Here is a 15,378-nt window from a genome sequence, read left to right as displayed (position 1 = left end):
ACATGAAAACCCCATTGTTTTCAGCCTATTGGCCATTTCCGTTTGTACGGCAATAATTTTCAAATTGTTTGAGAAACCCAGTTTCACTGTGACCCAAAATATAGTTTTTCTTTCAGGGGAAAAAAAAAAAGGAGGAAGTAGGGTAAAGACGGGATTGAACAGCCCACAATATTTATTTTACTTGGGAAATACTAATTAGACTCGGAGCACAAAACCTTTTAAACAGCGAACGTGTCCAGTACTTCCTTCCTACAAGGGTTATACGAGGATCTAACAATGGCACTAGTCACACATACGTTAAACACTTTGATACACAGATTATTGATTATAGATTGTGTCCAACCCCCATCACAAGGTACAGGAATAGTCTGAATTGAGTATGTTGAGATGAAATCCACGGTCTTTCCTTAAGTATATCCATGGAAAACTTTTAAAGTATGAGACTCATTGAATCATCAAAGATTCATCAGTACACTTTTCTCGTTGATGAAGTCGGCTTATGGAGTAACTTTGATGTTTTGCTTCAGTCTACCAGAAGAGCTTTGCTTTCTGATCAAAATTGTAAACCAGAAACTCCACATCCCACACAGCTTGGAGCAGGGTTTGATATCAGGCCAGGAATCTTGTCACTGTGGGCAACAGGGCAGAGTATTTGTCCAACACTGAGTTAACAGTGTGATGTTAATTAGCATCAGGACAGCCTGAGGTTTGACTCATTGCAATAAATGTTATCAGACTCCATAAAGAATGAACATGGAAAGCTGCTGTGTGCGTGTGTGTGTGTGTGTGTGTGTTCACCAGCTGTTTTATTCTTGGTTGTGTGTCTTCATCCCTGTGTGTGTGTGTGTGTGTGTGTGTGTGTGTGTGTGTGTGTGTGTGTGTGTGTGTGTGTGTGTGTGTGTGTGTGTGTGTGTGTGTGTGTGTGTGTGTGTGTGTGTGTGTGTGTGTGTGTGTGTGTGTGTGTGTGTGTGTGTGTGTGCGTGCGTGCGCGTGTGTGTGTGCGTGCGTGCGTGCGTGCGTGCGTGCGTGCGTGCGTGTGTGTGTGTGTGTGTGTGTGTATGTCTATGTTTAGCTGTGTTTGTATGGGACTTGGTAATTATGGCCGGCAGCAGAGTTTGAGTCACTGTGGAATGTCTTTGGTCTGTTTCTGTCACTGAATAGCTTTTTATATGCCTACATTTCAAATATGGTTGTGCGATTCACTCTCTTTGTGAGGTCTGAACGGCTGGCAGCACTCTGTACTTTGGGAGTTTGGCCTACCTTGACAAAAGTGATCAGTTAGTGTAGTTTTTGGGCTGAGTTTGCAATTAGGAGTTTGTCAGTGCATTTTATCAAAAAGAAGCTATCGTGCATATGCATTTGTATTTGTTTGGGTGGATTGTTATTATACATTTTGTTTTAGGATTAATGCAAATAAATGGCAAACTCTCTGTATGGAGCCTTCTGTGAGGGTTAGGTCAGGACAAAGTGTTGGGTCTGAGTCCCGGCCATGAATCAGATGAATGACAGTCAATGTAATGTCTCATTAAGTGAGCGTTTTGTTTTTTTTTGAAAAAGAAGGCTTAAGCTCGCCCAAGCAAATTTTGTTCTGACCTCTGAATTGTTCACCACACATTCTGCATCCTGGCCAAGAAGTCATAACTCACCGTGTGATGTACACACACACACACACACACACACACACACACACACACACACACACACACACACACACACACACACACACACACACACACACACACTCTTCCTGTCGTGGTGGAAGCGTGGTGGTGACGTCAGCGGCTGCTTCTGGTGGCCTGGAGGTGATCTGTCTTCCAGATGTGGCGGATCGCAGAAGCAGATGGCCGTGATGGGTGGAGTCCTGCTCATGGTTGGGGGTCACACTCATCCTGTTTGTTAGGCCCATGTTTTGTTGAATGGCACAGAGACATCCCTTTTCTTTTTTAAATTTACTTGTCAGGACTGTAGTGAAGAACAAAAATGGTTAAATGACAAGTATCATCGAGAGTTTTAGGATTTGTGTGTGAAATATTCCAGTTAAAAGTTCAATTACATTTTCTTAGGGAGAAAAGTTATTTGATTGTTCAGAAAGAAAAATGTCATTGAGGTAGATGCTAAATGAAATATGGATTATTACACATTTGTTATTACACATCTGTCATATATTCCACTACAGAATTATTTCAACTATCCATCCATCCATCCATCCGTTCTTTTTTAATAACACGTCAACCAGACTCATTCACTGGTGTCTATGGAGAAACTTGTTAAACCCTGTAAGCTTGGACTCAAACCCAGGAAAGTAAACGGTTATGATTGTATTTTTTTTATTCTTGTGTATACTCATATTACTGTGTTTCACAGTGACCAGTCGCATCTTCTTGCCAGTGTATCATTAGTTTAGGCACCAGCAGCATTGTTTTAACTTATAACAGATAATTGATGTATTAACAGTTGAAAGCACGTGCTGTTATTATTATTTTTTTTAATACTTTATTTTTAGACTGTTTATTGGAGTCCACTCCCTCTCAGCGGGTTGCTTCACCTCCGCTGGATATACATTTTTGGCGCCAGTATGGCCGATTCTGCTGCTCGATCCGAGGCCGTAAATCTGGTCTGCTTGCTTTTACAACATCCATACATCTTTAATGAGTCCTTATAAACTGTGCATGTAAAGAGGCTGCTTTTAAACCCACCGCCATCTTTGACCAAACTCTTGGTCTGAATGAGTCGGATGGATGTGGTTGCTATTCTTTTTTTGGATATCCCTTCAGTCTGGCCACTTAACAGTAAACACCAGAGAGTGATGCAGACATATTTTAATGGATTGGTGGTATTGATCCAGTGCAATCTTTTCTTCTCTCTGTCTTTTATCCTCCTCCGTCCAGCTGAGGGCTGTGGCAGGTTTTAGCTGCTCTCATCCGAGTGGGCAAAGGCAGACAGACGAACAATTGTCAATTTCGAGTTGCCAAGTAGCTTCAAATATGTCTGTTTGGACCTGGGGAAACATGCAATCACTGTTCAGAAAGGCCTAAATCCTGGACCCAACCTGGGATTATTCTTACTGTGAGATGAAAGTGTAACCACCACTTCACCGACAGGCTTATTCCTTTTTTGTGTGATGATAAAAAAATAAAAACATTTTTTTGAGTCTGTTGTTTAATGCCTCTGATGCCTCAGTGATGTTGATGAATGCTGGGATGCTTTATCTTGTACACCAGTAGCTCCTAACCTTTTCCACTTGAATACACCAAGTTGGCCTCAATGAAAGGCTGAACATCGCCTCTCTGATCACTGATTTACCAGAACGTTCATGTGAAGCCAAAGCCGGTCAACCAAAAAACACAAAAACGGTAAACATATGAGAAAATATAAAAAAAGCAGATGGCACAATAATAACTGTGCTAAATTGGGGCCAAGAGAAAGAGCACCATTATTTGGGAGAACAAATGTTGAAGTATCACTGCAGGTTAACCTGACATCATGCAGCTCTTGTACTTATGTCCATGTGTGTTTATTGCATTTGTGGAGATCTGAATTTGTTCACCTACTCACATAATTGGGACTTGTCATCTTTTGTAGACAAAACAAACACAAGTCTCAATGATGAAATATAGTGATTTGTTTAGTTTTTAGCCAAATAAAATTTAGGAATGCAACCAAACATTTTTCGCGGCTGCAAAATTAGGAAATTGCCTTGAGAGCTGGATGAGTCATCACACATTTTTTTTTATCAGATTAATGTTCTCTGATAAGGAGGGAGATGAGCAACGACTTCAAAAATACAAGGAAAAAAAGCAGGAAAAGTTTTTTTCTCATCTTTTTGGGGGGAGTTTTAGGTATTTTGGTATAGTCGGAGTAAGGTGACGCTTGGGTGGGATAAGTAATGTTTGAGTTTAATGTAGGTCTGCAGGAATAATGTAAGTCAATGTAAGTGTGTGTGTGTGTGTGTGTGTGTGTGTGTGTGTGTGTGTGTGTGTGTGTGTGTGTGTGTGTGTGTGTGTGTGTGTGTGTGTGTGTGTGTGTGTGTGTGTGTGTTGTGTGTGGTCAGACAGATTTACTCAGCTTTTCCGCTCTGCTGCTTCTGCTGATACAAGGACAACCCCAAACACAGAAATCACAGAGACAGGTCCTATCGGGTTCCCTAATCCCCTCAGCATGTCTTTAAAGTGTCTCTTTCCTGATCCCCATCTGTGGGTCCTCTGACCAACACACAGTTGGTTAGTTTGTCTTTACAACTGCTTTCACCATAAACAGTAATCTATGTTTAGCTTTGCTTTGTAGCAGAGTACTTGCAGCACTGTTGTCACTCTGTAAACTAACCTGCAATCATTTTAAGATGTGTTATTGTGATACATTTGAAAGGATTGACTCAGGATTTTTGTGCTTTCTCACCCCCCTGAAACTCAAACCCTTCAAAGAAGAAGCTCTGGTCTTCTGGATTAAAGCGTGTTGTCTCTAAGTTGTGTGTTCAGTGGCTTCGAGCACCGTTGTCTTGGAAATGGAAACCCAAAATGTCCATTTTCACTTGAAAACATTGGGCTAAAGACTCAAGTGCTTTTCAATCAGGCAGTGACTTGTGTGTGTGTGTGTGTGTGTGTGTGTATGTATAGACTTTAAATCTGTTTAAATAAATAATGGTGCACTATAACCCCATGAAGACGGATGATGGCATTTTACTTTCACATTGTATTGTTTTGTCCACGATTGTGCTGCCAGCTAAAAAGATTTATAAAGTCTGATAAACTGCATGCTTTACTCTCCCTCTTTGTGATGAGCAAAGCAGATCTTCATGACGGAAGTGAATTTTGCAGGGTTATTATTCTTATTTTAACATATTTTATGGAGAACTGCTCCAGGTGCTACGGGAGTGAGACGTATGTCTGAGATAAGTGTTGGAACAAATTCTGACGCGGTGCTGAGTGGTGGTTTGAGGCACAGTGCGATGCTACTGGAGGATTCTTGTGTGGATGTTGAAATAAAGAGGAGACCGTGTTTGCAAGTGATGTGCAGCTCTGGTCCGACCTTTCTGTCTCACCTGCTTAAATGCTTAATTAACCTTAAAGCAGAGTATAATTAATGGCTCCTCGGAGAGCTGCTACACTGCACGCTCTGCACGACAACATACGTTTACACCTCCATAGACTATTAAAGCCCTCAGTAAAAGGAAAAATGCAGGACGCCGGGCAACTCGTCTGTGAGAATTTGGAATTTGAGAAATGTTTGTCTCTGAGCTGCTGCCTCCAAAAATTGTTTGAAACTCGTGATCAGATGTGAGGAGGTTGTTGCATTACTCTGAAAGAGATTCAAGCGACAGTATCTTTCATTGTGAGTTTGCGCTCTGCTCAGCTTATACCTGAACTCATAGGAGCTCACTGAGACCTTTGACTTTATTTTACCTCCATAGCCCTGAATAACTGGGGAAATTGATTGAAATCCTGTGAATTTCAAAATGGAAAATCTAAGAAATTGCAGAAAATATCACATTACTCAACACCAGGACATTTATGCATTTACATAGAAATAATATATTATAATAATATCTAATCCTCTTGATTAAACATGTGTTTGACTCGTTCTGTAACTGGGAAAAATATCTTTCCCAACTGGTAGTTTTCCGTGTTTCGGAAACAACATGCAAATTCTACACAAAAAATAATCCAACATCTCGTTGTGAATTGATGGCGCTCGCCACCAAGCCAACTTTAATTTGTGAGTGTTGGAGTGAAGAAAACTTCACTTTCCTTTATTAATTGTTTTGTTTCTGAGTTCCGCTCTGAGGTTTCTGGTTTCTTCCCCTACATTAAAAAGTGCAACTTTATAAACCCATTCACTCGCTGTCACAAAGCTTAACGTGGGAAAATATGGCAGACTGGGTCTGTCTTATATTGTCATTTTATTTTATATCACTTCTGGCAATGAAAGGATGATGTGTCTTCCAGGGGGTTTAAAGGCCTTGAAGACCAGCGTTTCCTATGTGCTTGTGTTACTCTGTGCGTTTTGCATGTTGGTTTGGATGTGGTTTTAAGACCAAGGTTGCAATTAAGGGTTAAGGATTAGCATAGGGAACTTAATTGAATTGCTTAAATCCAGTTTTATTTCTGTTGTGACACATTATGGTGGGCTGTGTGGCTTAATCCCCAAGCCCCCTTGTGCCAGCGTTGTACCGTAGACCTGTTTTGGCTGATTTGCTTGCATTTAAAAAGTGTTTTGATCCCCATTAGGCCCTGTTAACTCGCTCTATCCCTCCACGGCCGGCTGCCCGCTGAGCTTTGTGTCACACGGGCTCGAACTCTGCTTCCTTGTGGGAAAAGATTAGAGCCAGACAAATTCCTGGTCATCTGAGGTTTTTTCCAAACAGCATTAGAGCAGAGCTGCAAAGCCTCTCAGCTGGGAGTAGAGTAACAACAGCAACCCAAACACTGCCTGTCCCGTCCAGCGCATCATGTGACCTCTGCTCCAGACCTCTGTCACACTTGAGAACACTGTCTGTTAAGTATGTGAAGACATGCCATAACAAAGAAGCTATTGCCGACTGCTGTTTGCTTACTTTCAGTAATATGCACACCTTTGTTTTCAGTTGTGTGAAGCAGTCGGCCTGGAAAGTAGACGATGAGTTTCGCTTATGATTAAGTGCTCCAGTCGTAGATTCAAAGTTAAAAGTTAACTTCAGTGAGTGTTTTGCAGACTGAACTGGAGCGAAGTTATTCAATAGCATCCAACTGCCGCTGGAGCCGTTTGTGAGCACAGTTCCTCCTGCACGGTGTGAAAGTCAGCGAGATGAACGAGAGCAGCGAGAAACCAGTGTAAAACCAGAGCAAAGAGCCCGAAGATGCTAAAACGCCCCATAAAGTCCTCTGTAAATATACAACTGAGGAGGAGCGTGGAAACATCTTTTATTTGACACACGGGACACATACCATTACATTATTGATCAGTTTAGGCTGAGACTTATGGCCATGTAAAAGTTTAAGAAAGCCCTGAGAACATTTAAACAGAACTTGTTGCTAAGAGTTTGGAGCCGTGTGATTTAAAAAAAAAAAAAAAAGATTTCTGGAGAAGGTACGACCTCCTCTTAGGTCTTTCTCCGCGTCGTTTTGTTCTGCTTCGCCATACTGCCTCTTTCCATCTCCACTTAAGAATTTCATCATCTCCCCCACGGAAGCGAGCTGCGTCCTCCGTCTAATTGTACACGTTATGCAAACCTCGCTCCGCTTCTCCAAGCGGGAGATGCTTTGAAGTTGAACGAGCCCTGCGGAGATGCACCTTTTTTTAGCTCTGCTTTCTCATCAGCCGAGGCTCGTTGGAAAGTCGCTTCTATGAACCACACAATGGTGATGATGATGATGATGATGATGATGAGGATGAGGATGATGAAGATGAAGAAGGTGGCGGCGAGGCAATTCAAGAAAAAAACTGGTGAAGTTTTAGTGACTCCGAACAAAGAAACTTCAATCTGGGGTGTCCAATACGTGGATTATGATCGAACATGAGGGTTGTGCAGGGTGAGGGCGACAAATTGAATAATTGATTTGCCCATTTTTTGCACAACTCGGTTTGTGAAAACACATGAAAACAGCAAATGTTGGATATTCCAATTCAGTCTTTTAGTCCTAAATCATTTTTATGTTACTTTTTGTCAAAACTTCCCATAAAGAAGACATTTATTCCCCCTTGCTTCCCAAAAAAGGTTTTTAAATGCAGAGTTAGGTGTGATGTTCCTGTGATCGTTTCCTTGGTCACAGCAGCAGACTGCAAGAGTTTAAAGGTACTGTTCTCTCAATATAAGCAAGTTCATGCATCCATTCATCTTTTATACCATGTTATCCAATGTAGGATCCCAGGATACTACTATTACTACTACTACTACTACTACTACTAATACTAATAATAATAATAATATGAGTAATATATTTTAATTATAACACAATTTACATTTAAACAATCTCAAAGTGCTACAAGAAACATTAACAATTAAAAGGCAAGTAAAAAAATCTAAATGTTGAAGGCTTGAAAATTAAACCTTGAAATTGAACATTCAAACCAGGAAAGAAACATTAATTCTGTACAGAAATGTGTTCTTTATGATGTTAAAAAAAAAAAGGTTTAAACTCTCAAGACTTCATTCTAAGTGTGTTATGTTGTGAAATAACCTTAATGGAAGTCTCCTTTAATTTTACTGTCTCAGTTGGTGGCGTCCCAATATATGTGTCGCACATTGTGGCATTTATTCAAAGTAAATAGTTCATTTTTTCTCTGGGTTCCAACTTAATTAGAGGGCTTAAATGTTTGCTCGCGAGCAGCAAATGTCCAGTTATGCTTCCTGTTTGTTTCCAGTCTGTTTTGTTCCATAGCTCAACAGACTTTATGGCATTGTTTTCTACTTGGGGCCTGGAATCAGACTGCACATCACGTTTGTGCTTCGTGCTCCACGGTGGATCTTTCTTGCCCTCCAGGGGCATTAGAAGACTTTACCTCTGCTGCTCCGTTTCTGAACGGTGGGGCCAAGCTGTAAGGCCATCGACGACATTCTTCATGGAAGTGTCACACGCAGAGCCGTGAAGCAGAAGTAGTCCGAGTGTCTCCTTGTTTCTGTGCCTCCATCGATCATGCTGCTCCTCCATCAGCTCAACTCGTCCGCTCCTCTCCGTCTCTCTGTGCTTTTTGAATAAATGATGGCAACATGATACCGAAGCTGCGGCCGGTGCTGAGCTGGACACTCTAACACGCTGCAGCTCCTCAAACACAAGGTCGAGGAGACACATTTTGCTGGTGTGCCAGATCGCAGCTGGTGACAAAGCAGTGTTTGAGTGTATTAATTTTTATGTTAAAACACGAAATGAAAAAAAAAAAAAAAATATATATATATATATATGTTTTGTTTTTTATTATTATTTCTTCGGTCAGTGTACAGCCAAATAAAATAAGCAAGATCAATTTTTCTTCCAAAGATTGACAATTTTACAAACCTTTAGGGTTTAGGCTGAAGTTAAACACTTATTTTGCCTAATCCTATTAACAAATCAAAATACAAGATGTAGCAAGACATCAGACTCTGAACTAAGCTTCATATATAAAGTGAAAAATATCATAATAAGTAGACACAATATATTATAAATACACATGCAAATACATGTATTGTACACCAACAATTACACCTATATTTCCCATCCGTGTGAATTGTCTTTGCAACATTAGTAAGTTGACTCTGTGTGGAACTGGCACCAGGTTGTGTGTGTGTTTGGTTGTGTGGGTGTGTGTGTGCGTGTGCGCGCCGTGCATGTTGAGTTTGATGAGTTTGTGTGTGTTTCTGTTGGCGTGCAGGGCGTGTGCCGTGTGCAACCACAGGCTGTACGCGAGTGCACGAAAAGAGTGGCCGGAGTCATGCTTCAGGAATGTACTGTATAATTTGCTATGGTGGAGCCTCTTGTTGCAATAACACCTGGGGCCCCATGGGAGTTGAAGTTCTCCCACTAGACGGTCTTCTAAGACACATATAAGAGGACAGACTATCCAGCAAGGTATATGCAACACGTGGGTATTAAAACCCCAGCAGCTGGATGTTTTCTGTGTTAACCACAATTAATAGGATTGTAAATGGTAACTTTTCCACTGAGAACCTTTGGAACCAGAAGCCTCCTGAGTTTAGTGGGTAAGCGGCACCTTCTTTGATTGATGGCTGTAATAATACTTGGCAGAGCTGACCAAACCAACCGTTGGCCTCACCGTTATGTTGTCGCTTCCAAGAGTTGACTTGGAGTTGGAAAAATATGTCCGCTTTTAAACGGGTTTTTATGAGCTTTGTCAGCCTCTGCAAGTTCTGCAACGTTCAGTTAAGTACTGTGAATATTTCACAAGTTGACCAGTAGCTTTGCCGATCAATTTGATTTAACATAACTGAAAAAAGAAAGGAAATGTAATTTCCAAGCAGTTGTCTTTGATAACAATCAACATTTCAATTGTGAGGGATTTTAACTGATGCCAAATAATAAAAAGACCAAAATGTATAAAATATTTTCAACTGAGATGCTCATCCTTTGTGGCCATGTACTCTTCTGGATTTCATTTCATAACTTCCACAAGGTGCATTTCCAAGACGGTTAATTATTTTCATATTGATAGATTATAATACTTTCATTCTTGCTTGTATTTTCAAGTCGTACAAAGTTGTGAACCGTGGCATGAAACCGACTGACTTTGTTGAAAGGAGCCACAAAATCTGATTACATTTGAATAAATGAAAACGTATATTGACCTGACACCTTCTCTTAACCCCATTTACTTATTGAATTGCGGTCATTTTTCATTTCATTTCACAAACTAAGAAAAGTGGAATCTTTACTGTGAAAAGAACAATTTTCATAAGAAGTCTTCCAGGGCGATGCCGCCCAATACAATAAAGTGCCCAGATGAATGTTTTCAGACGAAGGAGAAAGTTTTGGCAATCTTCCACAGATTTCTGTGCCTTTCTCTCGAAAGGTCAGACTGTACTTCCATGTAAGTATATATAGTCCATGGTTCCACAGCTGTCATCTCCATGCTCTACACTTTACCACCAAAACGTACAAACAAACCATCAGAGCTTGACATTCCTTTGCCAGAGCAGTGTTTGCATTTCAATGTATTTTCATACTTCTTTATACTTCGTTCAGTGGGAACCGGAGCCAGTAAACCATTACATCAAATCAACAAAGCCTCAGAGGCACTTGAATAAGCAGAAGGAGCGGGCACTTAAAACCCTGAGAGCCAAGTGACCGTTTACGGCAGCGTGACCCTCCACTCAAACACCAGGCTTCCACATAGACGTATTTTAACAGAAAAGCTATTTTCTGGAAAGAGCGAGCGCATGCTGACCTCTACATACCTTGACATGCGCTTGTTAGCCTCGAGCACACAGATTTATGATGAAATGGAACGAGACAGAAACACTGAGCGGTGATATGAGCACAACTGGAGCCCCGGTGAGTTATTTATTGTTAGTAGACTCAGAAGTCTCTTGGAAGCTATGGTGGACATCTTGAGTTATTTTTACACAATTATTTACAAAAGAAGTTGCATTATTTATTATGTGAATGTCACACTTTTTTGTGAATAATCTCATCAAACACAGCATTGAAATAGTGAATGTGGTCAATGGTATTTTAACTTGTGTCGAAATCGAAGAACACACAATCTGAACGTCTCTCATGCTTTGATCCTGCTTTTATATGATCAGAATAGTGAACAGCCAGACGTTATAAGAAATGGATGTTCAACAAAGACAAACACAGTTTGTTTAACCTATAACAAGGCAGATAATTGTGATGATTTTAAATGTTTATTGAATAAAGATATTAAATTGGTGATTTTCAAGTCCTTTCTGTTGAGGGTATTCAATCAGCCTGTATGATCTCAGTTAGGTTGCACTTTGAAACTGTTCAGATTGAAGACACTTCTTTGAAAACCTAGTCTAAAATGTATTGAATGAAGCATTTACACTGAAATCACTGGTGATACAGTGAATTTTTTCTGACTAATGTTGGAGAAATCCTGTCGCTTCTCAAGCATTGAGATTCCTACAGCTTTCAGGGTTTTTTATTTTAATTTTTTTAACTCATGCTAATATAATTGTGGTAACAAACTAAAAGCTGGCTTTCAACTGCAGTATCTTGGTACAATCGACTTTCAGATCTATATGGTGTGTCTTATTAAAATGATTTAGTTTTATTGAAAAATGGCATTTAGTGTCTACATTAAACATTTTAATCAATGGGAAAGATTCAACATTCTTACAGGTCAGCTCACAGGCTACCTGCTTATCAACCACTGATTAAACATTTACAGTGGGTTTTTTTCAGTATTGTTCTGAGAAATCTCCGTTTAAAAAATGGGTCCAACCTTCTCTGGCAAATAACCTCGAGTTCCTCCTCGTGAACCTGAACAGCTTACAGCTTAACCTTCGCTGTTATTTGAGCTCAATCTTCAGTATATCCTTTGAATCAAAATGTAGATTTTCTTTGTTTCGCAGCTATTCCATCGTAGATTTACTTCCATGGTCAAGATTATTTGGCCATGGTAACAGCCAACTTCTACTGCGCTTCAGCTGCTGCACAGACGCATTCATATTGTCTTGTTGAATAGTTGACCTTGAGTTGAGATAACCTTGAGTAAACGTGAGTCATAAAACAGAGTTTGGTAAATCCATTTACATGAGCTTCCACTTCTAAGGAGAATAGTCATGGGTATAAATATTTTATTTCATTGTTTTATTTCATTTTGTTTTATTTCAGAAGATTGTCAAACTCTAGACTGGTTAGTTCCTATAGTGTTTGAGATGACTGCGTAACTTATTTTGATTCAGACATCTCAATTTTCAGACATGATTAGCACAAACAGATGCATGTGTGAATATCAAATTCAAAAGGTTGACCTTACAGGTCAAAGTAGCTTCACACCTCTCTGACTAAACATAAGATTTGTGACTCCTGACCCCAATTAGCTTCTTTTTTTGTTTTGTTTTGAGTCACGGGTCTCCTCACTTCCTTTCCCCTGCATGGCTCTGAATGTTTAATAACTGTGCTGAACAAAGATGTGTATTTATGTGGTCGGACGTGGCGCATACTTCTGATTTCAGATGAAAATCAGTTAAGGCTCCATGACTAATTATTGCAGCCAACCAGGGACTATCAAGTGGTTGACATACTTTTTTCTTGACTGGTAATTTCCCTCTATGTGACCGTGGAGAACAGTTGACCATGGTTCAGGTCCTGAGTGCTTATGACTGTTCTGAGGAAAACAAGAGACATTCTTGACATTGAAAATGGTCAAAGATTAATAGCTGGAGATCGAAAGAAAATGTCCCAACTCCCCCCGAGCCCGTCTTGTGCATTTAAAGACTTAAGTACAGTAAATGAAGGAGTTATTACTGCAAACCTCTGCCAGGTCTCTTCCATCATCACATTGTTACGGCTCAGATCAGTCTGTTCTTTGTCTTTGATACTGGAATTAAGATAATCAAGCTTGATGAGGTGTCTCGGATAGATGACTGTTTACAAGCCCACATACAGATTTCCTCCTGCGAATCAGCTTGTTTTTTTTGTTTTTTTTGTTTTTTTTCAGTCGGGGGAAAACGAAGTGAAATTCTCATGCTCAGCTTTGAAGTTTGTAAATCTTTCACTGGCTCAGTTTCAAGAATGCCGTGACTTGGAAGAGGAAAAAGGTTTGATGTAGAAGCTTGGAGCCAAAGCCGAAATGATGAGGCGTGCATTAGAGATGGAGAACGGCCCCGTCAGCTAATCTTTAATATAATGGTAAGATTCACAAAGCTTTGTCCTGTACATTAGATACATTAGTCCTGTACATATTGGCCAGTGCTGCTCTTTGTGAAAGTTTTTATTTATTTATTTTTGCAGAATGTCAGCAAACGAGTGATTTAGTCTTTGGAGTGGGGTCATAAATGCCGTTATGTACGAGATCTGAATCGGAACCTGTCACATGTTGACTTACTGTTTTTCATGGACTCCATAAAACCCATGTCGCTGTGGTAATTTCCAATACATACCATGAATCAGTCTGTGCTGCTGGACATCCCACATGTGCTTTGTATTTCTGTTCTGCAGCTTCAGCTTAAGCTCGGAGAGTAAATCCATCTTGACAAGCAGTCGGTGTGAAAGGAGATCTTGCTGTGACAGAGCAGGCCTCAGCTGAGACGATGCCTGGTAACTACTGGATGTTGGAACAACAACTGTCGTTTTACTGTGATTAGGTATCGCACCTTGGAAATCCGAATTTCTTAATTAGCTCGGAGGGTCACTACTTGACAAAGCATCTTTTAATCTTCTGAGGTTTGCTGAGGATAGTTAAACAGTCAGGTGTCAAACGCCAAAGACTGAAACTGTGTGTCGAATGACCTCTAATATATTCAGTCATTTCGACTAATGCAGTATCGTAATGCAGCACTTGGTGGGAAACCAATACTGGTTAGATTGTTGTACACACTCATGCTGCAAGTATTTTATGGACATCTTAAGGCTTACTCAAAAGTAAAGAAAGATTGTTGCTTGATGGCAAATGTGAATATTTGTGATGATCTTAATGGAAATCCTTCCACTGCTGTTGAGAGATTTCCCTCTGAATCAGAAATATGAAATTAGTTAGAGAATTCCATCAAAGCAAAGCCAGTTTGTCTAATAAACTACCATATTTTCCGGACTATAAGCCGTGACTTTTTTCCAACGCATTGAACCCTGCGGCTTATAACACGATGCGGCTAATTTATGGATTTTTACGGGTTAACAGGCTTCATGCTGCCAGATTCTACTTCGGCATGTAGATACATGCTGTTTTTAGCACCTCTGCTCCTCCAAAATGTGCCTTAAAAGTGACATTTCTGCTCTTCGTGAGCTCGTCTTGTGCTGCTTCCCGTGGTCCGGAGCTCCAGCAGCTGACTGCTGTGAATGTTGCGTTCAACTCGTGTGCTGGACCCCATGGGTGAGAAATCTTGCTTCTCAGAATCACAATCAGCAAATAATCATTAAAATACTTTATCAACAGAGATAAAACGATTGGAGATTATGTATCTGTCTCTCTGTGTGTCGCACTCTGCGCTTCGCAGCAGGCGCACAGGGCACAACACAGAGTTGTGTGCAGGAATTTCCATCACTATGAAAGACATATTTGCGAGAATTGATAAAAAAAAATGTGAGCACTCCCTGCGTTCCTGCAGTGAAATTCTTATTACATTATTATTGTCCATGTTGCCCTATTACAACATGGACTCCTGCGGCTTATCGTCAAGTGTGTATTTTTATAAAATTTTTTGCGGGTGTGGCTTATATTCAGGTGCGCTCTTTTGTGTGGAAAATACGGTAAGCTTTCATTCTATCAGTATTTTGTCACCTGAAAAACTTCCTGTACTGTTAAATGACATGAGCAAACATGACCTTTCTGATAAGGTTTTTTACAACAGGTCAGTAGTTTACGCCATCACGACTTTGATTAACGCACAATGTTGACGAGACGATAGTTTTGGTGAAGAAGCCAGTCGTTTGGCAACATCCTATACAGACATGGCGAGTTGTAATATGAGGGCGAATAAAATCTAGGGAATATATGCAGAAGTTATTGAAATATTCTTGTGTGAGCAGAAGTCCGGTTACATAGTAATTGATACCATAATCTCTGGAAGCGGCCTTGTTCCCACAGCACATCAGGACCACTCCTGTTCTCAATCCAGTGTCCCTCATAACGCAGAGATGCATTCCCTTCTTCTTGTGTCATCTGCGCCAATTCAACCCAGCGTGATGACAGGAGGGAGGAGGAAGTCGAGGAAGAATCTCTGTGGTGCTTCAGACAGGCTCCGTACTCGGCACATGTCACATTTACCCAGCAACTTGTAAA

The 15,378-nt window shown here is 40.5% G+C and overlaps 1 protein-coding gene across 2 annotated transcripts in view; it reads left to right on the top strand.

Annotated features, from left to right (window-relative positions):
* Window positions 1–15,378, top strand: part of ccdc102a (coiled-coil domain containing 102A) — a 73,150-nt gene that overhangs the window by 5,823 nt on the left and 51,949 nt on the right. The window contains exon 2 of one of the 2 annotated variants that reach the window (XM_080506747.1): window positions 13,599–13,697. The exons of the other annotated variant lie outside the window; for it this stretch is intronic. The gene's annotated coding sequence lies outside the window, so the exon portion shown is untranslated. The remainder of the gene's footprint in view (window positions 1–13,598; window positions 13,698–15,378) is intronic. 2 annotated transcript variants of the gene reach the window in all.

The sequence above is a fragment of the Blennius ocellaris genome (genome assembly GCF_963422515.1).
Source record: "Blennius ocellaris genome assembly, chromosome: 1".
Lineage (NCBI taxonomy): Eukaryota > Metazoa > Chordata > Actinopteri > Blenniiformes > Blenniidae > Blennius > Blennius ocellaris.
Note: the sequence above shows the minus strand (reverse complement) of the source record. Positions and strands in the feature narration are given on the sequence as shown.